This window comes from Arachis ipaensis, chromosome B10, assembly GCF_059453495.1.
Source record: "Arachis ipaensis isolate K30076 ecotype BB chromosome B10, ASM5945349v1, whole genome shotgun sequence".
In the NCBI taxonomy this organism is placed as follows: domain Eukaryota; kingdom Viridiplantae; phylum Streptophyta; class Magnoliopsida; order Fabales; family Fabaceae; genus Arachis; species Arachis ipaensis.
In genome coordinates this window covers 48,739,769-48,761,996 of record NC_142435.1, presented here as the reverse complement: position 1 = coordinate 48,761,996, position 22,228 = coordinate 48,739,769, and the positions used below count along the sequence as shown (strand labels likewise).

Genomic DNA, 22,228 nt, shown 5'->3' with positions numbered 1-22,228 from the left:
GCCCTCCACGTGTTTGATGAAATGCCAATTTTGATTACGGGGTAATTTTCACCCCCTGGCTTGGAGAAAATGAGTTTATGGATTACTAGAGCCATAATGTCCAACATTTAGTGATAATTCTTGGATTGTTAGTTGTTATTGTTTCTACTAACGCTAGCTTTTTACCAATTAATTTGGTAAGTTAGCTAGGATTTGTGGATTAATAACAATTATGCTCACTTGACTTATCCTTCAATGTTAAGGGTTGACTTAGTGAGATTAATCCATCATAATTATCATAGTTGTGGTTATGGTAAGGAAGGGATTCCATAATTCATCCCAAGTCAAGGTTTCTTTTATGTTTTGAACCACATTTCCATTACTTTATAGCTTTACTTGTCCATTTTACATACATAGTTCTTTTATTCCTTTATTAGTTTATTAATTACAATTTTGAATCGTTCTTTAATTCCTTTATTGCTTGCCCTCATCATTGAAAACCCCTTTGCTTCCTCACAACCAATTTCATGCACTTGTTGTCACTAGTTCCTAGGGAAGACGACCCGTGAGTCTAAATACTCTCAGTTAAATTGGTTTGAATTGTGACAATTTCTTGAATTGAATTTTGATTGAGAGGATCCATTGCCGATTTGGACTATACTCACAACGGAATTACTTTATCTAGTTTTTCGAATTGGCATAATTCTCTCCATCAAAATTTTGGCGCCGTTGCCGGGGAGCTAGCGTCATGAGTGCTATATTTTGGTAGTTGTAAATATGTCCATAGTGTGAATAGAAACTTTTTGGGTTGTTTGCTTGTTTTTGCTTTTAATTAGGATTTTTTCTTCTTTTGTTAATTGATGTCTTTAGTTTTTATTTTCAATTTTCTCTTTGAGTTATCATCCTCTTGGTTTGGAGTTTGATTGTGATTATTTTTTAGGGATTGATAACTTCTACTTTGGATTGCATCATGGGATTGGAGCATCAATTTTGGGAGGAGCAACCTCCTCTATACTACAATGAGCCATACCCTTCCCAATGCACATACCCAACCCAAGGATATGGTGGATTTCACTTTGATCATGCATTCCCACCACGATATGCCTATGACTCATACCTCCAACATAACCATCAATCACCACATTTTCAAATACCACACCACTACCAACAACCACATCCGTACATACCACCTCAAAACATTTACCAACATGAGTCACCTCCCACACATACAACCTTTCTCCCAATTTATGAACCTCATTCTTTACCCCAATGTGATGCTTTCCCACCCTTGACCCAAGACCATCAAGACCTTCAAACCTTTATCCAAAAGCAAGAAGGATTCTGAAGGACACAAGGGCACTTCATGGCTACCATAGGCAAAGCGGTAAACTGCTTAATCCTCCTATGCTCATCCGATCAAGGCATTCCTCTTGAGGAATTTGAGGGATTAACTAAAGTTTGTAGTGAAGAGGAGAGCATGGAGCCACAAAGGAAAGAGAAAGAGTTATAGCTTGAAGTGCAACAAGAGGAAAAAAGTGGAGTATTGGAATCGGAGGAGAGAAAGGGAGAATTAAGGGAGATTGATCAATATGAGGATTCCATCATTGATGATTTTTTGTCCTCCTTAGTCAATCCCCTCAATGATCTTAATGAGCCTCTTCCCATTGAGTCCAAGGCTCTTCAAGAAAATCAATTCAAGAATTGCTCTTCAAGCTTGGTGTGAAGTACAATTGAGTGATTTCCGAAGAATGTTGGATTGTTTCAAGGGTACTTTAGAAGCTTGTCCATCCGGCTTGGAGAATAGAAATCCACAAGAAGGAGAATGGAAAGCTCGAATATGGGATCCCGGAAGAGCTTTAAGGACCAAGCATGGATGAAGGTTCAAGGAGGAGTAGAAACACAAGCCACCCTAGCAAGAGTCTCCTCAACAAGTCCAACTTAAGGACTATAAACCAAAGTGCTAGGTGGGAGACACCCCACCATGGTAATATCTTTCTTACCCCTTCTCTTTGTTTATAGTCTTGTTTATTGCATTTTGCTTCTTCTAGCTAGCTTAAGATTAGTCTAATTTTGAGCTTGGATAGGTTGATGTTGGTTTGGATCATGAATTTATGGTTTTCTGAATGTTTGGGGTTGAATTTTGGTTGAGCTAAAGTTGAGTGCATTAGATTTTGAAAGAAAAATTTTTGGAAAAAAACAGGGCATGTGCGTGCACACACCCTTGTCCGCACGCACACAACAACAAAATTTTACACACTGTGCATACGCACACTAGCCTTTATGCCCTCTGTTGAGAGCGCTCGCACGCTACATACGCGCGCATCTCCCTCTGTTTTGCGCTCTGTGTGTGTGCACCTCCCTGTGTGTAGGCACACGTCCTTACACTCCCTCTGGTGGGAGCACTCACCGGCCCTGTGCGCTTAAACTCCTGCCCATTTTTGTTCCTGTGCGTGTGCACGGTCCCCTGTGCACGCGCACACATGATCCTCAATTTACAAAAAAAAAAGTGTCCTGTGCGTGCGCACTTGCTAGAGCGCATGCGCACACTTCTTAACCCCCCTTTTGTCAAGAGCACTCGCACACCTGGTGTGAGCACACACCTCCCACTTTTCACCTCGTGTGCGTACGCACAAGTGCTGTTTTGGGCAAAATTTTGTTTGCATTTTCCCTAAAGCCCTAACGCACTCCCACCCCTTCCATCCCTCCATTTTCTTGCTTTTTCCATGTTTTTCTACTTGTTTTACTTAGTTTTCATTGCATCCCATTTTTGTTTTAGTAATTATATTAGTTTTGGTTTACTTGTTTCTAAATTGAATAAGTTGCAAGTGTTTGTTTGATAGTGATAGGGTTACCTCGTGATCAAATACAATGCACTTATGCTTTGTCTTAATTTACTAGTACCTAGTGGGATTGATAACTCATGTTTTGACTGTACCACTTGGACAAATTATGTAAGTGCATTGAATTGAGTGAATTGAGTTGAAATTACTTGTCCATCATGATTTTCATGTTAAATTCATCACATGACCGATACTTGTTCTTTGTTAATGCTTTGCATTTGTTTGAGTGACTCAACTTGATTCTTATCAAGCTTGTCACTTTTTGTAACAAGTATCTTTACCATGTGACTTTTTCTTTATGTTTCATGATGAATAAGGAGTTTTTCATTCATTATTGAATTGGTTATTGTTTGTTGTGCTTCTATATTAATCTTGCAGTTTCACTTGCACAACTGAAATATCCAACATCTCAATCACTCAATTCACTTTTGTGGTTACCTAGGTTTACTTGTGTCTAAAGTTTTTCTTATTCTTTAACTGCAACCTAGGCTACTTAATTGAGGAACTCATGCTGTTACTTTTTGTTTGTGTAAATACTACTCTACCCGGCCAAATGTGTGTGTTCTAAAGTGTGCGCACACTTAGAATACACACATTGTCTTTTACTATACCACACACATCTAACTTTTCCTCAATTTTTATGTATTTGTTTCCTACAGCAACCCGAGCCCCCCGTGTCCACTAATTGAAGGTGGAGCGCTTTAGAGTCATTCTCCCCGGATCGTGTTCGTGCACAGAGGACCGTGCAATGCCTAAGTATGGGGGAGGATTCACCATTTTTGGGGCATAAACTTTCTTTTCCGAGCACTTTGCACTTTATTTTTTGTTTTCTTTTATTATGTTTCTTGTAGATATTTGTTAGTATTTTTTACTATTGCATTTGCATGGTATATATTTTATAGATAGAAGTTGTGATTGGATGATGTGAATAGCATAGTGCCTAGTTCAATTTTTTATCCTAATTGTTCATGTTAATTTTTTGCTTGTTGAAAATTAGGAAAAGAACTAGGAAATTTGAAAACTCTGCATCCATCACAACATACATACATACATATAAGAAATAATTTTGGTGAAAAACAACAAAAATTTTCAAGAATTTTATTTTTTAGGGCGTTCTATTGAATTGATTTGGAAAATCCTTTTTAAACTTGCTTGAATGATTTTTATGGAACATAAAAGAGAGATAAAACAAAGCAACCTTGTGAGTTGTTGAGCCTTAATGAGTGGTTACACATTATAACCATAAATTTCGTTCATTGTATGCTATGATCCTTCTATAATTGTAATCTTGGTTTTGCTTGATTTTTTATTTCCAATTTTGATGTTTTGAATACATTTAGCATGATTGAGGCCATTTTTGTATTAAACTCACTCACCCATATAGACCTACCCTTGCATCTACCTTTGTTAAACCCTTTTGGGCCTCTTAATCCCCTTTGTTCTAATTATTAGCACATCACAACCCTAAGCAGAAAACCATGAATTACCTTGAATTGCATCTTTGATTAGCTTAGGTTGAGGAATGTGTTTCATTTAAGTATGGGAGAACTTTTGGAAAATATTGGTAGTGAATGAAAAAGTTTGTATTGGGTATGCATTGAAAAAAAAATTTGGGAAATGGGTGCACATTCAAGTATCAATTTGCTTTAGCCATATGCATTTGCCCTAGAAAAAGAAAAAAAATGGAAAAAATGAAATGAAAATAATAATAATAATAATAATAATAATAATAATAATAATAATAATAATAATAATAATAATAATAATAATAATAATAATAATAATAATAATAATAATAATAAAGATGGGACAAAAGTCATCCCAAAAAAAAAGGAAAAAAATGATGAATAAGAAGTGCATATGTAGATTTGGATGAAAAAGATGCACGAATGTGTATAAAAAGTGTGATTATGGGAAGTTAGGTTGCATATTTTGTTATTTGGTTGAGTTGGACACTTGAGCTAATCAAAGATCCAATTCCTTAGTCTACTTAGCCATATTTATCCTACCTTAACCCTAACCCCATTACAACCAGCTAAAGACCTCATGATACTTGCACTCACGCATCACATATTTGTTGATTGTTAGATGAAAAGCAAAATCTTGAAAGCATGATTAGGAGGATACTTGAGTGATTAGACCCTAAAACACCGAGCGTTGAGAGTGTATACACACCTAGTGAGGGTTTGATCACTCAACTCTATATTTCCATACTTCTTATCATGTATTCTTGCAAGTTGCTTCATTTTGATGAGTTAAATCAATTCTTTAGATTTTGAATGCATTGGATTATTTCTTTACTTAGCCCTATATGTCTATATACTTTCTTGGGAATTTGATTGTTTGTTTTCACCAAATTCAATAGAAACTATAGTATAGATAGGTATATATAGTATATAGTATACTTGCATGCATATAGGTAGTTACATTCAATAAGTCGTTCCCCTTTGATCATTCTCCTTGTTGGTTTAGTTTGAGGACATGCTGTTGTTTAAGTGTGGGGGAATTGATGAGTCCATATTTGATGAGATATTTTGGCTTGACTTAAGTGGATTTCATTACATAAACCTACATTTAAGCACCAAAATAGCATACTTTTGTGTTTGATCCCTAAATTGAACCTAAATGTGAAAAGATGCATTTTTGTGCATAAATTGAGCAATTTTATTCCACTTTTATTCCATTTGATGCCATGACATGTTTGTTGAGTGATTTCAGATCAAAGATGCAAGAATAGATATGCAAAAGTGGAAGGAAGCATGTACAAAGGGAGAAAACATGAAGAAAACAAGGAGGAAGCACACAGCCGTGCGTGCGTACACACAAGAAAGAAATCAGCTTGCGTGCATGCGCACAACCCTCTGTGCGTACGCACAAGTGAAAATTCAGCGAAGTGTGCGTACGCACAGACCTCTGCATACGCACAGGTCGCTGCACATGGATTCATTAATGAAACATGTGATCCGCGATTTTGGGGGCCTTTGGCCCAGTTTTGGAAGGCTGAAGCTGGTTTTTGAAGTGCTATATAAAGGGGAAATGAAGCCATATGAAGGCATTAGGACTTAAAACTTTATTTTTACACTCTTCCATAATAGTAGGAGTAGGAATAGTGTAGATTAGGAAATTCTCTCTTAGGATTTTTAGTTAGGGTTTGTAGCATTTTATACTTCAAGTTTGATTTTGGATTCTAGCAATTTTCATTGTAAGTATTTCTTTAATCGTCTCTTTTATTGCACTACTGATGTAGCGGAAAACGATCCGACATAAAACTCACCGGCAAGTGCACCGGGTCGCATCAAGTAATAATAACTCACGGGAGTGAGGTCGATCCCACAGGGATTGAAGGATTGAGCAATTTTAGTTTAGTGGTTGATTTAGTCAAGCGAATCAAGATTTGGTTGAGTGATTTGTGATTTGCAGAATTTAGATTGCATGGAAAGTAAAGGGAATGGGTAAATTGCATTGAATTTAAAGAGAACTGAAATTTAAAGTGCTGAATCTTAAAGAACAAGAAATTAAATGGCAGAAACTTAGAACACAAGAAATATAAATTGCAGAATCTTAAAGTGCAAGAAATGTAAATGGCTTGAATTGTAAAGGGAATTGGGAATTGGATTTGCAGAAATTAAACAAGGAAAAGTAAAATTGCAACAAGCAGAGAAGTAAAGGATGACTTGAATTGAACCGGATCTTAAAACAGAAATGTAAATGAGCTTGAAAGCAGTAAACAGAGAATTGAAAATGGGAAATCCGGATCTCAGGACCCAAGAGACTAGATAACCAAGTCTAGATCTCAATGCCTTCCTAGATCCAACAAGAATAATTGCAAAGGAATTGTAAATTGTAAATTGCAGAGAAAGTAGAAGACAGAAGCAATTAACCAAAATGGAAATTCAATTATGTAGTAAAATGAAACAGAGAGATCTCAGGATGAGATTGAAACAGATTTCCTTCAATTCTCCAACCCAAGATCCAAGACAAGGAAAGTAAAGAGTGCTGGGCAAGAAGAAGGAAGAAGAGAGATCAATTCTCCTCTCAAATTCTCTTGAATTAAAACAACAATGCCAAGAAATGTTAAGTGAGCTCTCTACTAAGTGTACTAATCAAAACCGAAAAGAAAGCTCTCCTAAAAACTTAAATCCTATGCTATTTATACACTTTCTTCAAATGGTCTTCAAGCCTTCAATTGGGCCTTTGCTCTTGATGGAATTGGGTTGATAGAGGCCTTGGTTGATTGCTCTTGGAGTTTGGAGAAGAACCGAATTGAACCGGGTTTGGAATCATGAAAGCTTGAGTAAAAGTTTGAGGCAAACTTTTACTCAAACTTTTCACATCAGCCACCCCCATTTCGCTGATACCAACGTTTGGGCAAAAGTTTGGGGTCAAACTTTTGCTCAAACGTTGGCCTCCCCTTGCACACTCATGGCGCCAACGTTTGCCAAAAAGTTAGAGGCAAACGTTGGCACAAACTTTTGCTCTCCAGGGTGTGTTGTTCATGCGCCAACGTTTGCCAAAAAGTTTGAGGCAAACGTTAGCGCAAACTTTTGCTCTCCAGGGTGTTGATTTCTGATACCAAAAGTTTGCCAAAAAGTTTGAGGCAAACTTTTGCTCAAGCTTTTTGCCCAAAAGTTTGCACAAAAGTTTGAGGCAAACTTTTGCTCAAACTTTTTGTCCTCTCTTCCTCCTAGCCATTCCTCCTTGCTTCATCCTTTCTCCAAGCTTTCTTCACCTATCATTAATCAACCAAACACATCAAAGCTATGCTCAAAATCATGAGATATTCATTCTTTCATAATATGTGACAATTATAGCATAAAACCTCATGAAATTCCATTAATTCATCTATGGTTGATTAAATCAAAGGAAACATGAAAATCTACCCAATTGGCTTGCTTATGGCTCAAGAAAGTGCATAAATCAATTGAAAATAAAAGAAAAAGGCTAGTGAAACTAGGCTAAGATGACTTGTCATCAACTACTTGCTCTACATTTCCTCTACTTTAATTTCCTTTGTCAATATATACATAATTTTGCAATTTTGGATTTCTAGTTGGTTAATTTGATTTTTGATGCTTATTTTATGTTTGCTTGAGTTACTTTTTTGATTTTGATCATGTACGGTTCATAGCTTTTATCATTTTCCCAATTTTGTCATGTTTTATGATTATGCCCTCCATGTGTTTGATAAAATGTCAATTTTGATTATGGGGTAATTTTCACCTCTTGGCTTGGGGAAAACGAGTTTATGGATTACTAGAGCCAAAATGTCCAACATTTAGTGATAATTCTTGGATTGTTAGTTGTTATTATTTCCGCTAACGCTAGCTTTTTACCAATTAATAACAATTATGCTCACTTGACTTATCCTTCGATGTTAAGGGTTGACTTAGTGAGATTAATCCATCATAATTATCATAGTTGTGGTTATGGTAAGGAAGGGATTCCATAATTCATCCCAAGTCAAGGTTTCTTTTATGTTTTGAACCACATTTCCATTACTTTATAGCTTTACTTGTCCATTTTACATACATAGTTCTTTTATTCCTTTATTAGTTTATTAATTGCAATTTTGAATCGTTCTTTAATTCCTTTATTGCTTGCTCTCATCATTGAAAACCCATTTGCTTCCTCACAACCAATTTCATGCACTTGTTGTCACTAGTTCCTAGAGAAGACGACCCGGGAGTCTAAATACTCTCGATTAAATTGGTTTGAATTGTGACAATTTCTTGAATTAAATTTTGATTGAGAAGATCCATTGCCGATTTGGACCATACTCACACCGGAATTACTTTATCTAGTTTTTTGAATTGGCATAATTCTCTCCGTCAGAGAGAAAAAAAATGAAAAATGGAAAACAGGAAACAACGCGACGCGTGCGCATGCACATGCGTACGCGTGAAATAGAAACAGGCGTCTGACGCGTAAGCGTCGTCCACGCGTGTGCATGGATGCCCCATAAATGAAAAATGACGCGTGAGCGTCGGTCACGCGTACGTGCGACAACTGTTTGTGCCAGACGCACAGTTGCAGCACATCTCCAGCCCAACTCTCTGCTGAATTACAAAATTACGCCGATTTTCATTCCACGCGTAAGCGTCCCTAACGCTTGCACGTGGATTGTCAAAATTGCAGGTGACGCGTACGCGTGGGGTTGCTTGTGCGCTAGGCACCCCTCCTACGTGGTTTCAGCCCAACTCTCTGTAACTTTTTATTAGAAAGCGAAGTTCTCATCGACGCGTACACGTGGGTCACGCGTATGCGTTACACCCTTTTTTTAATTATCAAAATAAAGGTGACCATGTGGAACTGAAAATTAACACTAAAATAAATAAAATAGGTCTAATAAAGAGGGAAGATCATACCATGGTGGGTTGCCTCCCACCTAGCACTTTTCTTTAACGTCTTTAAGTTGGACATCTGGTGAGCTCCTTATCAGGGTGGCTTATGCTTGAAATCTTCCTTGAATCCCCACCAATGTTTGTAATTCCAATAGCCTCCGGAATCCCAAACTAGGCGCATAAAGCCTTCAAGCAAGTTAAAGCAAGTGACAAGGCCCCAAGAGTGTTGATTGCTAGAATGAATTCCGGGGTCCCAAACCTTGCTTTTACACCCGTCTTCTTGTTGATCATCATTTCTCCACTTGGGTGGTAAGCAAGATGAATTCTCAATAAAGTGCCTAACTCTCCTCCTAGACCCATCTAATTGAGCACTAGTCCAACCTTTGTATCTTATCTTTGATGTGTCAACCAAAATGAGCCTTGATTTATAACAACAACCACGAAACATCCTTCTCTTACGCTTCATCCCACAAAGCGCCCTAAGTTGACCATCCGTTTCATGTAAGCCATACTCAAGTGTGACAATAAAGCTAATAGAGATGAGTTTTACCCACTCAAATGAAGGAGTAGACGGCAACCTAGGTAGAGAAGTCTCCAACGATCTTGATAAAGCATATTCAACTCCCGTCCAACCTTGCCGAAGGACTTCCACCTTTTGAAAAGATTCTTCATTTTTAAACTCTTCCTCACCGGATTCATCCAACTCTTCTCCGTCACTCAAATCATAAACATGAGGTTGAGAGGAATCTACCTCAATGTTGCCTTCAATTTCATCGGGAGAAGGCTCTTCTAACTCACTTGTGGATGCAAATTCATTACTAGGATGGCTTGATTCATGATCATCATCACCAAGGGAACTTCCTTCTTGATCGATTTCGTCCAATTTTTCATAGGGAATATGCTTTGGAGGTTGTGCACTAGCCTCTTCAACATTAATTTGAAGCTTCTTGGAGGAATACCCTGTAACTCTAGATTCCCATGGAGGTTTAACATCTCCTAAGTCTTCAACCATTTCTTCCGCTTTAACTATTACGGCTTCCTCCAATTGTTCCAATACAAAGCCACATTTCTCATTTTCCACCGGAGTTCCTAATCTCTCGTTCATGCTACGTTCTTTATTAGATTCTCCACATGTAGCTATGGGAGTTCCTTGAGTGTTGAAATACAGTGAAGCTAAATTATCCACTACCTCGATCAAGGTAGCTATGAACTCTAGTGTCGTCTGTTGCATCTCTTTGATCTTGAAGAAGAACACCAAGAGTGTCATCCATTGGAGATTGTGGTAGATATGAGGGTTCATTACTTAAGAGGAAGGATTCATGATAAGAGAGTGGTTCACCATGATATGGATGTAGCGGTTCAACACTCTCCATATTTTCCTCTCTCTTCTTGGTGGCCATCTTGAAAGAAGAGGAAAAGAAGAAAAGTAACCCAGAAATAAAGATAAAAAAAATAAATACAGTATGGGTGGGTTAATGCCAAATAATGAGGGTCTCAATTACACGGTAGCTACAACATGCAAGTGAGAAAACAATAAAAGTATATGGCATACCACTGGTGCAAAATTTGCAATAAACGGGGGAGAAGTGTGGGTAATGAAAGACAATATAAATTCATGTCAATGTAAAAGGAATACCAGTATTATAAAAATTAGCATTGACTTATAATTAATAATACCCAATCAGAATAAAACAAGTCATGAGGCACTAGAATAATTCCAGAAAAGATGTAATAGTTGAATAAGAAAATTTAACACCAATGAAAAAAATAATAAATTTAGAAAAAAAATAAAAATATGCACAAAATTAAAATGTAGTGAATAAAAGTATGTAAATGCAATAGGAAAAATAGAATAAAAGAGATGAAGAAGAAGAAAGTAAGAAAGAAGAAAGAAAGAAGAAAAGATAGAAGAAATTAGGATTAGAAAAGAAAAGATAAGATACTTGGCGCTGATCTGGATAAACTGTGCGGCGCAGGCGACGCGGACGCGTGGTATGTGATTTTTGTCAAGTAACGCGGACGCGTGGGTCACGCGGTCGCGTGAGTTGATTTAAGCGAATGGCACGAGGGCAGCCATGCGTTCGCGCAACTCTCTGTTTCAAACCTTATTTTGCCAAAAATTTGAGGTGACGCGATCGCGTGGTTGACGCGATCGCGTGAATGGACTTTCTTTTAAAAATGACGCGGACGCGTGGGGCACGCGTTCGCGTGGTAGTGTTTGTGTTTCTAGCATGGTTCCAGCCCCACTCCATCATAACTTTCTGCCATACACCCATTTACGTCGATTTCACAGGGCCACGTGTTCGCGTGGATGACGCGGACGCGTGGGGAGGCTATTTCGCAAACGACGCGAACGCGTCAGCGACGCGGTCGCGTGATCATATTTGGGCCTAAGGCACGCCTCCAGCCATGCTTTCGTGTGACTTTCTGTTCAATTCTCTTTTCTTCAGAACGCACCTATGATGCGGACGTGTCAGCGACGCTTACGCATCGCGTGCGTGTTTTTTTTTAATGCAAAAAATGCAGAATGCAGAATGCATATGCTTATGCAAAATTTATGAAGGACCACTGATAAACCACTATTTTATGGTTTATAATGTGTTTAATTGTGTGGTTTTATCATGATCTTTACCCACTTATTCATATGATTAGCATGCATTTATATTTCCTTCCTAAAATTATTACATGATTGAAAACTTGCTTCCTAGAGACTTTTAATTATGTATTTTAATTCTCCTTTATTCCATTCGATGCCGTGATCTATGTGTTAAGTGTTTCAGGCTTTATAGGGCATGAATGAGTTGGAGATTGGAAAGGAAGCTTGCAAAAATGGAAGGAACACAATAAATTGAGGAGATGATCAGCGAGAAGTGACGCGGCCGCATGGCTCACACGACCGCGCGAAAGAGAGAAAATCGCAGTGACGCAGCCGCATGGCTCACGCGACCGCGTGGATTGGAATAGCACAAGTGACGCGGAGGCGTGGACGACGCGCCCGCGTGGCAAAGCAAAACGCCGAATGACGCGTCCGCATGAATGACGCGATTGCGTGATGTGCGCGATCTGCATAATCTACAGAATTCATTGGGGGCGATTTTGGGCCCTGTTTTGACCCAGTTTTCGGCCCAGAAAAGCAGACTAGAGCCAGAGAACATGCAGAAACCAAAACAACATTCATTCTACACAGTTTTTAGTTTTAGATCTAGTTTTACTCCTCTTATAGGTTTTCTCTCTACACATTCATAGGTCTTAGGATTTTTATTTCTATTGCTCTTTGTATTGGGATATTGAAAAGAGTTATTACCTCATCAAGACTTCGTCATTCTAGTTCATTTTCTTTACTTGGCTTTACTCTTCCATGTCCTTTAATTTACTCAATTTTACTATTGGATTATTTTGGAATTTATTAATACAAGAGTTACTTTTATTTTTAATTGATTCCTTTGAGTTTTATTTATCATGTCTTTCTTTAATTCCCTTTCCTATATTATGAGTTCTACATTCACAATGAGCGAGTAGTTCCCTAACTTGATGGGGAGTTGATTGAAAGGAACCCATGAGTTGGAATGCTCAAAAAAGAAATTGTAATTGGGTTTATTGTTGGACTGCTCTCTAGTCACTAACGCCAATCCTTCCAAGTAAGCGGATTGGGACTTGTGAATAGAAACAGCATTCCAACTTGTTTGACTTTTCCTTACCTAGTAAGGGATAACTAAACAGAACAACCTTCAATTATCAATTAATCTTGAGAGTACTGCAACAAGAATAGGGCTTCCAACTAATCTACTCCCAGTCAAGGCCTTTATTTAAATTACTTAATTTCCCCAATTTAATTTCCTATTTATTCAACTCAAACTCTTTTTGAAAACGTCTGATTAATAAAATAGCACACCTTTCTGTAACTCGTTGGGAGACAACCTGGGATTCATACTCCCAGTATTTTAATTTTAATTTTTGTGACAACCTTCTAAATTGATAAGCGGATTTCTGGTTGGTTAAGAACTATACTTACAACGCATATCTTATAACAATTCTTAACTCGCCAATTTCCGCCACGTCAATTTTTGGTGCCGTTGCCGGGGAGTTGCAATAGAGTGCTAAAGTTATTGATTGGATTTTATTTATTTGCATTTTATTTTATTTTGCTACTATGAGCTGCTTGTTTCTTTCGTTAGATGACGCATTCACTTCCTGATCCAAGCTTGCCAGTATTTGATCCTGAGATTGAAAGAACTATTTCACGAATAAGGCAAGCTCGACGTCGGTTAGTCCTCTCTGAGGGTGGATCTGAAACGTCATTTGAGGAAGAAACCAGCCCCCGTTCTACTGATTCGGTTGATTTGCGTATAGGTGACATGGCAGCACCTAGGAGAGTTACTATCCAGGAGGCTGGAGCCCCTGATTTTACAATGCAACCGTTTCAAGCGCATCACCCAGCAGTGGCTACAGACTTTGAAATAAAGACTGCACTGCTCAATTTGATGCCTAAGTTTCATGGCTTACCTGCTTAAGAGCCTATCAAGCACCTGAGAGATTTTCAAGCAGCCTGTTCTACTGTCAGGCGTGATGGTGCGAATGAAACTTCTATTTTGCTAAAAGCCTTCCCGTTCTCTCTTGAGGGAAAGGCGAGAGAGTGGTACTACACTCAACCCGCAGCAACTGTATCCAACTGGGATACACTTAGAAGAGAATTTTTGGAAAAATTCTTTCCAGGTGAAGTTACTGATAAACTGAGGAAAGACATTTCCATGATTGTTCAGGATGAATCCGAGACTCTCTATGAATACTGGGAGCGCTTCAATAATCTTCTGGAAGCTTGCCCCCACCATATGATTGACAAGATAGTGTTACTCGATTACGTCACACAGGGCATGGGGCCCCAAGATAAGACCACATTGAAAAGTGCTAGCAATGGGTCTATGAAAAAGTACAAGACCACTGATGAGGCATGGCAATTGATCAGTGACTCATCTGAATCTACTCGGAATCACAGGAAGAAACAAGGCCGTTCAAAAGCCGTTGCAGAAGTATCCTCTAGCAGAGAGACTGCTGCTCTAACTCAGAGTATCTGTAAAATGACCAACTTGCTGAAGCAGATGCAATTGAATCAACAACAAGTTCAGCAAGCCCAACCTTCTCCACCACAGCAAAGCCAACAGTTAGTCCCACAGAGAGTTTGCAGAGTCTGTGCTAATTATAGCCATTATACTGACGAATGTCCGCAGCTCCAGCAGGAAGACAACACCGTGGCAGCCACTCATAACTTCTATGACCGCCCCAACCAAGGGTACAATCAAGGTGGCAATTACAGCCATGGATGGCAGGACAATTCTAACCAGAATTGAAGGGACAATAACAACAAAGGAGGCAGAGACAATCAGGGAAATGAGAGGTGGAATAATAATAACAACAGGCAGCAGAACCAGAACCAGCCTTCCAGAGCACCTCACCTGAGGCAATCCCAAGGACCACAGAATATCCAACAGCAGACCTCTCAAATTACTTATCCTTCCTCATCTTCTAATGATGATTTACTACAATCTATTGATCGGAGACAACAAACCATGGAAAATAACCTTTATGCTACACTAAATGGTCTGAACTCTACCCTACAAGCTCTTGTCTCACAGATTGGCTCAATGAATAACTCCAATAACCAGCCTTTGAGCTCCAGTGGAATCCCCTCTCAACCATTACCCAATCCAAAGGGTGGCATTAATGCCATCACCCTAAGTTCCGGAACCACATTGCAGGAGAGGAATCAGGAGGAGCCAAGCTCACCAGAACACGCCTCAGCTGAAGAGGTAGTGGAAATAGAAGATGTTGAAGAGGAAGAGGACATACAGGATATAGTTGAAAAAGAAGAAGTTCAACCACAGGAGGAAGCACCACAGGGCGCAGATACTGCAGAAGACACCACTCCCATTCCATTTCCACAACTTGCAAGGAAGCCCAGGAAGCAACTGGAACCTGATCCCAAAATGGTAGAGATATTCAAAAAGGTTGAGGTAACTGTTCCTCTTTTTGATGTTATTCAATAGGTACCTAAATATGCAAAGTTTCTAAAAAATTTATGTATACATAAAGACAAAATTAATGAATTAGAAATTATTCCTTTAGGTAGTTCTATATCTGCTTTAATGGGAGGTTTACCTGAAAAGTGTAGTGACCCAGGTCCATGTATGGTTAATTGTACTATTGGTGGTGTAGTATTTTCTGACTGCATGTGTGATTTAGGAGCATGTGTGAGTATAATACCTTTGTCTATATATGATATTTTGAGGCTCCCTCCCTTAAAAAGGTCGGCAGCTCGTTTTGTGTTAGCAGATAAAAGCATTATTACAGTGGCTGGAGTTGCTGAAGATGTATTAGTGGGCATTAAGGGGCTCACGTTTCCCACTGATTTTTATATCCTGGAGATGCCTCAAAATGACTCAGAGAAGCCATCATCAATCCTACTTGGAAGACCTCGAAGTTCAAATTAGATGCTTTCTCAGGAACATATTCTTTTGAAATAGATGGCCGAGTAGTAATTGGTGCACGAAATTGTGATCACATTAATGTAGTACTCTTTGTTATTGTATGGAATCATTATTATGGCTCTTTACTATGTGTGGACACAACTCCGTTCAACTAACCAGCAAGTGTACTGGGTCGTCCAAGTAATAAACCTTACGTGAGTAAGGGTCGATCCCACAGAGATTGTTGGCTTGAAGCAAGCTATGGTCACCTTGCAAATCTCAGTCAGGCGGATTTAAACGTGATACTTTATTAGATTAAAATAAACAATAAAAGGGATAGAGATACTTATGTAGATTCATTGGCAGGAATTTCAGATAAGCGAATGGAGATGCTTTTCGTTCCTCTGAACCTCTGCTTTCCTGCTATCTTCATCCAATCAGTCTTACTCCTTTCCACGGCTGGCTGTATGCAAGGGCATCACCGTTGTCAGTGGCTACATCCCCTCCTCTCAGTGAATCATATGCTCACGCACCCTGTCACGGCACGGCTATTCATCTGTCGGTTCTCGATCATGCTGGAATAGGATTCACCCTCCTTTTGCGTCTGTCACTAACGCCCAACAATCGCGAGTTTGAAGCTCGTCACAGTCATTCAATCATTGAATCCTACTCAGAATACCACAGACAAGGTTTAGACCTTCCGGATTCTCTTGAATGCCGCCATCATTCTAGCGTACGCCACGAAGATTCTGGTTAGGAGATCTAAGAGATATTCATTCTAGCTTAATTCATGTAGAACAGAAGTGTTTGTCAGGCACGCGTTCATAAGGGAGAAGGATGATGAGCGTCACACATAATCATCACCTTCATCACGTTCTTGGGTGCGAATGGATATCTTAGAAGCGAAATAAGAAGAATTGAATAGAAAACAGTAGTACTTTGCATTAATCTTTGAGGAACAGCAGAGCTCCACACCTTAATCTATGGAGTGTAGAAACTCTACCGTTGAAAATACATAAGTGAAGGTCCAGGCATGGCCGAGATGGCCAGCCCCCTAAACGAGATCAATAGTCTCCTTAGATGAACAATGGAATAAAACTGAGACCAAAGATGCCTAATACAATAGTAAGAGGTCCTATTTATAATAAACTAGCTACTAGGGTTTACATGAGTAAGTATTTGATGTATAAATCCACTTCCGGGGCCCACTTGGTGTGTGTTTGGGCTGAGCTTAAGTGTTGCACGTGCAGAGGCCATTTGTGGAGTTGAATGCCAGTTTTTGTGCCAGTTTGGGCGTTCAACTCTGGTTTTGGATCCTTTTCTGGCGCTGGACGCCAGATTTGGGTAGAAGGCTGGCGTTGAACGCCAGCTTACGTCGTCAATTCTTGGCCAAAGTATGGACTATTATATATTGCTGGAAAGCCCTGGATGTCTACTTTTCAACGCAATTGGAAGCGCGCCAATTCGAGTTCTGTAGCTCCAGAAAATCCACTTTGCGTGCAGGGAGGTCAGAATCCAACAGCATCAGCAGTCCTTTTTCAACCTCTGAATCTGATTTCTGCTCAAGTCCCTCAATTTCAGCCAGAAAATACCTGAAATCACAGAAAAACACACAAACTCATAGTAAAGTCCAGAAATGTGAATTTAACATAAAAACTAATGAAAACATCCCTAAAAGTAACTAGATCCTACTAAAAACATACTAAAAACAATGTCAAAAAGCGTATAAATTATCCGCTCATCACAACACCAAACTTAAATTGTTGCTTGTCCCCAAGCAACTGAAAATCAAAATAGGATAAAAAGAATAGAATATACTATAAATTCCAAACTATCAATGAAACAGAGCTTCAATCATATGAGCGGGACTTATAGCTTTTTGCCTCTTGAATAGTTTTGGCATCTCACTTTATCCATTGAGGTTCAGAATGATTGGCATCTATAGGAACTTCAAATTTCGAATAGTGTTATTGACTCTCCTAGTTCAGTATGATGATTCTTGAACACAGCTTCTTTATGAGTCTTGGCCGTGGCCCTAAGCACTTTGTTTTCCAGTGTTACCACCAGATACATAAATGCCACAGACACATAATTGGGTGAACCTTTTCAGATTGTGACTCAGCTTTGCTAAAGTCCCCAATTAGAGGTGTCCAGGGTTCTTAAGCACACTCTTCTTTTGCTTTGGACCTTGACTTTAACCGCTCAGTCTCAAGTTTTCACTTGACACCTACACGCCACAAGCACATGGTTAGGGACAGCTTGGTTTAGCCGCTTAGACCAGGATTTTATTCCTTTAGGCCCTCCTATCCACTGATGCTCAAAGCCTTGGGATCCTTTTTATTTGCCCTTGCCTTTTGGTTTTAAGGGTTATTGGCTTTTTCTGCTTGCTTTTTCTTTTTCTTTCTATTTTTTTCGCCTATTTTTTTTTTCTGCAAGCTTTGTTCTTTGCTGCTTTTTCTTGCTTCAAGAATCATTTTTATGATTTTTCAGATTATCAAATAACATGTCTCCTAGTCATCATTCTTTCAAGAGCCAACATATTTAACATTCTTAAACAACAACTTCAAAAGACATATGCACTGTTCAATCATACATTCAGAAAACAAGAAGCATTGTCACCACATCAATATAATTAAGTTAAGTTCAAGGATAAATTCGAAACTCATGTACTTCTTGTTCTTTTGAATTAAAACAGTTTTTATTTAAGAGAGGTGATGGATTCATAGGACATTCATAACTTTAAGACAAAGTTACTAACTACTAATGATCATGTAATGAAGACACAAACATGGATAAGCATATAACATATAAAACGAAAAAACAGAGAAAGTAAGAACAAGGAATGAGTCCACCTTAGTGATGTCCTTGAGCTCTTCTATGTCTCTTCCTTGTCTTTGCTGCTCCTCCTTCATTGCTTTTAGATCTTCTCTGATTTCATGAAGGATGAAGGAGTGCTCTTGATGTTCCACCCTTAGTTGCTTCCAATAATTGTGTGGCAGAAAATGTATCCCCTGAGGTATCTCAGGGATCTCTTGATTTGCAGTCAAATGTTCTACCACTGAGCTATAGAACCTTGATGGAAGCTTTTGTCTTCCCTTTCCTCTTTCTAGAGGTTTCTTTGGCCTTAGGTGCCATCAATGGTTATGGAAAAAACAAAAAAGCTATGCTTTTACCACACCAAACTTAGAATGTTGCTCGCCCTCGAGCAAAAGAAGAAAGAATAGAAGAAGAAGAAGATATGGAGGAGATGGAGGGAGATGTGTATTCGGCCATATGGGTGGGATTGGGTGGGGAAAAGATGTTGAATTTTGAAGGAAAGTGGGTGTTTGGATGTGAGTGGTAGAGAGTTAATAGGGAAGAGTGTTTATTGGGAATAGAGGATGATTGAGAAGAGAGAAGAGAGTGAGTGGAGGTAGGTGGGGATCCTGTGGGGTCCACAGATCCTGAGGTGATCCTGTGAGGTCCACAGATCTTGAGGTGTCAAGGCATTTACATCCCTGCACCAATTTAGGCATGCAAAATGCCCTTGCACACAACTCTGGGCGTTCAGTGCCAGGTTGGTGCCCATTTTGGGCGTTCAACGCCCATTTGCTGCCATTTCTGGCGTTGAACGCCAGAACCATGCTTGTTCTGGGCGTTCAGCGCCAGAACTATGCTCTGTTCTGGCGTTTGAACGCCAGACAGATGCTCCTCCAGGGTGTGATTTTTCTTCTGCTGTTTTTGATTCCGTTTTCAATTTTTCTATTTATTTTGTGACTCCACATGATCATGAACCTAAGAAAACATGAAAAACAATAAAAATAAGAATTAGATAAACATTGGGTTGCCTCCCAACAAGCGCTTCTTTAATGTTAATAGCTTGACAGTGGGCTCTCATGGAGCCTCACAGATGTGCAGAGCTTTGTTGAGACTCTCCAACACCAAACTTAGAGTTTGGATATGGGAGTTCAACACCAAACTTAGAGTTTGGTTGTGGCCTCCCAACACCAAACTTAGAGTTTGACTGTGGGGGCTCTGGTTGACTCTGCTTTGAGAGAAGCTTTTCAAGCTTCCTCTCCATGGTTGCAGAGGGAGATCCTTGAGTTTTAAACACAAGGGACTTCTCATTCCATTGAAGGAATATTTTACCTCTGTCAACATCAATCACAGCTCTTGCTGTGGCCAGGAAAGGTCTTCCTAGGATGATGGATTCATCCTCTTCCTTTCCAGTATCCAGGACTATGAAATTAGTAGGTATGTAAAGGCCCTCAACCTTTACTAATACATCTTCTACTTGTCCATAAGCCTGTTTTCTTGAGCTGTCTGCCATCTCTAGTGAGATTTTAGCAGCTTGCACCCCATAGATTCCCAGTTTCTCTATTACAGAGAGGGGCATGAGGTTTATCCCTGAACCAAGGTCACACAGAGCCTTAAAGATCATGGTGCCTATGGTACAAGGGATTATGAACTTTCCAGGATCCTGTCTCTTCTGAGGCAATGTCAGTTGATCCAGATCACTTAGTTCATTGATGAACAAGGGAGGTTCAACTTCCCAAGTATCAATGCCAAACAATTTGGCATTCAGCTTCATGATTGCACCAAGAAACTTGGCAGTTTGCTCTTCAGTAACATCCTCATTCTCTTCAGAAGAGGAATACTCATCAGAGCTCATGAAGGGCATAAGGAGGTTCAATGGAATCTCTATGGTCTCTAGATGAGTCTCAGATTCCTTTGGTTCCTCAGAGGGAAGCTCCTTATTGACCACTGGACGTCCCAGGGGGTCTTCCTCCTTGGGATTCACGTCCTCTCCTCTCCTCACAGGTTCGGCCATGGCGCTTATGTCAATGGCCTTGCACTCTCCTTTTGGGTTCTCTTCTGTATTGCTTGGGAGAGTACTAGGAGGGATTTCAGTGATCCTTTTACTCAGCTGGCCCACTTGTGCTTCCAGATTTCTAATGGAAGACCTTGTTTCATTCATGAAACTTACAGTGGCCTTAGATAGATCAGAGACTAGATTTGCTAAATTAGAAGCATTTTGTTCAGAGTTCTCTGTCTGTTGCTGAGTTGATGATGGAGAAGGCTTGCTATTGCTAAACCTGTTTCTTCCACCATTATTAAAGCCTTGTTGGGGCTTTTGATCCTTCCATGAGAAATTTGGATGATTTCTCCATGTTGAGTTATAGGTGTTTTAATAAGGTTCACCTAAGTAATTTACCTCTGCTATTGCAGGGTTCTCAGGATCATAGGCTTCTTCTTCAGAAGAAGCCTCTTGAGTACTGTTGGATGCAGCTTGCATTCCATGCAGACTCTGAGAAATCATATTGACTTGCTGAGTCAATATTTTATTCTGAGCCAATATGGCATTCAGAGTATCAACTTCAAGAACTCCCTTCTTCATAGGCGTCCCATTACTCACAGGATTCCTTTCAGAAGTGTACATGAACTGGTTATTAGCAACCATGTCAATGAGTTCTTGAGCTTCTGCAGGCGTTTTCTTTAGGTGAATGGATCCACCTGCAGAAGTATCCAGTGACATCTTTGATAGCTCAGATAAACCATCATAGAATATATCCAGGATGGTCCATTCTGAAAGCATGTCAGAGGGACACTTTTTGGTCAACTGTTTGTATCTTTCCCAAGCTTCATAGAGGGATTCACCTTCTTTCTGTCTGAAGGTTTGAACATCAGCTCTAAGCTTGCTCAGCTTTTGAGGAGGAAAGTACTTGGCTAAGAAAGCCATGACCAGCTTATCCCAAGAGTTCAGGTTGTCTTTAGGTTGAGAATCCAACCATAATCTAGCTCTGTCTCTTACAGCAAAAGGGAAAAGCATGAGCCTATAGACTTCAGGATCTACTCCATTAGTCTTAACAGTATCACATATCTGCAAGAATTCAGTTAAGAACTGAAAAGGATCTTCAGATGGAAGTCCATGAAACTTGCAGTTCTGCTGCATCAGAGAAACTAATTGAGGTTTCAGCTCAAAGTTGTTTGTTCCAATGGCAGGAATGGAGATGCTTCTTCCATGTAAATTGGAATTAGGTGCAGTAAAGTCACCAAGCATCCTCCTTGCATTATTATTATTTTCGGCTGCCATCTCCTCTGCCTGTTCGAAAATTTCTGAAAGGTTATCTCTGGATTGTTGTATTTTAGCTTCTCTTAATTTTCTCTTCAGAGTCCTTTTAGGTTCTGGATCTGCTTCCACAAGAATGTTATTATCCTTGCTCCTGCTCATATGACAAGGAAGAATGGACAGAAAAATGATAATAATAATAGAGATCCTTTATACCACAGTATAGGGATCCCTTTGAGAGTGGAAGAGAAGGGGGAGACAAAGAATGTGATGTAAAGGAAGAAATGCAACTGTACGAATGGAAGAGATGTGAGCTGAGATGTTAGGATATGAATGAATAAATAGAATAGGATGAGAGAGAAAGGGAATTTTCGAAAATTATTTTTGAAAAGGAGTTAGTGATTTTTGAAAATGGTTTTTGAAAAATGTTAGTAATTTTCGAAAAATTTTGAAATCAAAAATAGAAAATAAAAATAATTAGTTAATTAAAAAGAAATTTTTGAAAAAAGAGGGAGATATTTTCGAAAATTGAGAGAGAGAGTTAGTTAGGTGGTTTTG

The 22,228-nt window shown here is 39.2% G+C and overlaps 1 non-coding gene across 1 annotated transcript; it reads left to right on the top strand.

Moving 5' to 3' along the window:
• The first annotated feature begins 21,190 nt into the window (after positions 1 to 21,190).
• Positions 21,191 to 21,298, top strand: LOC148579964 (small nucleolar RNA R71). Its single transcript, XR_015896685.1, has one exon. It is a non-coding gene; the product is annotated as a small nucleolar RNA R71 (small nucleolar RNA).
• The last annotated feature ends 930 nt before the right edge of the window (positions 21,299 to 22,228 follow it).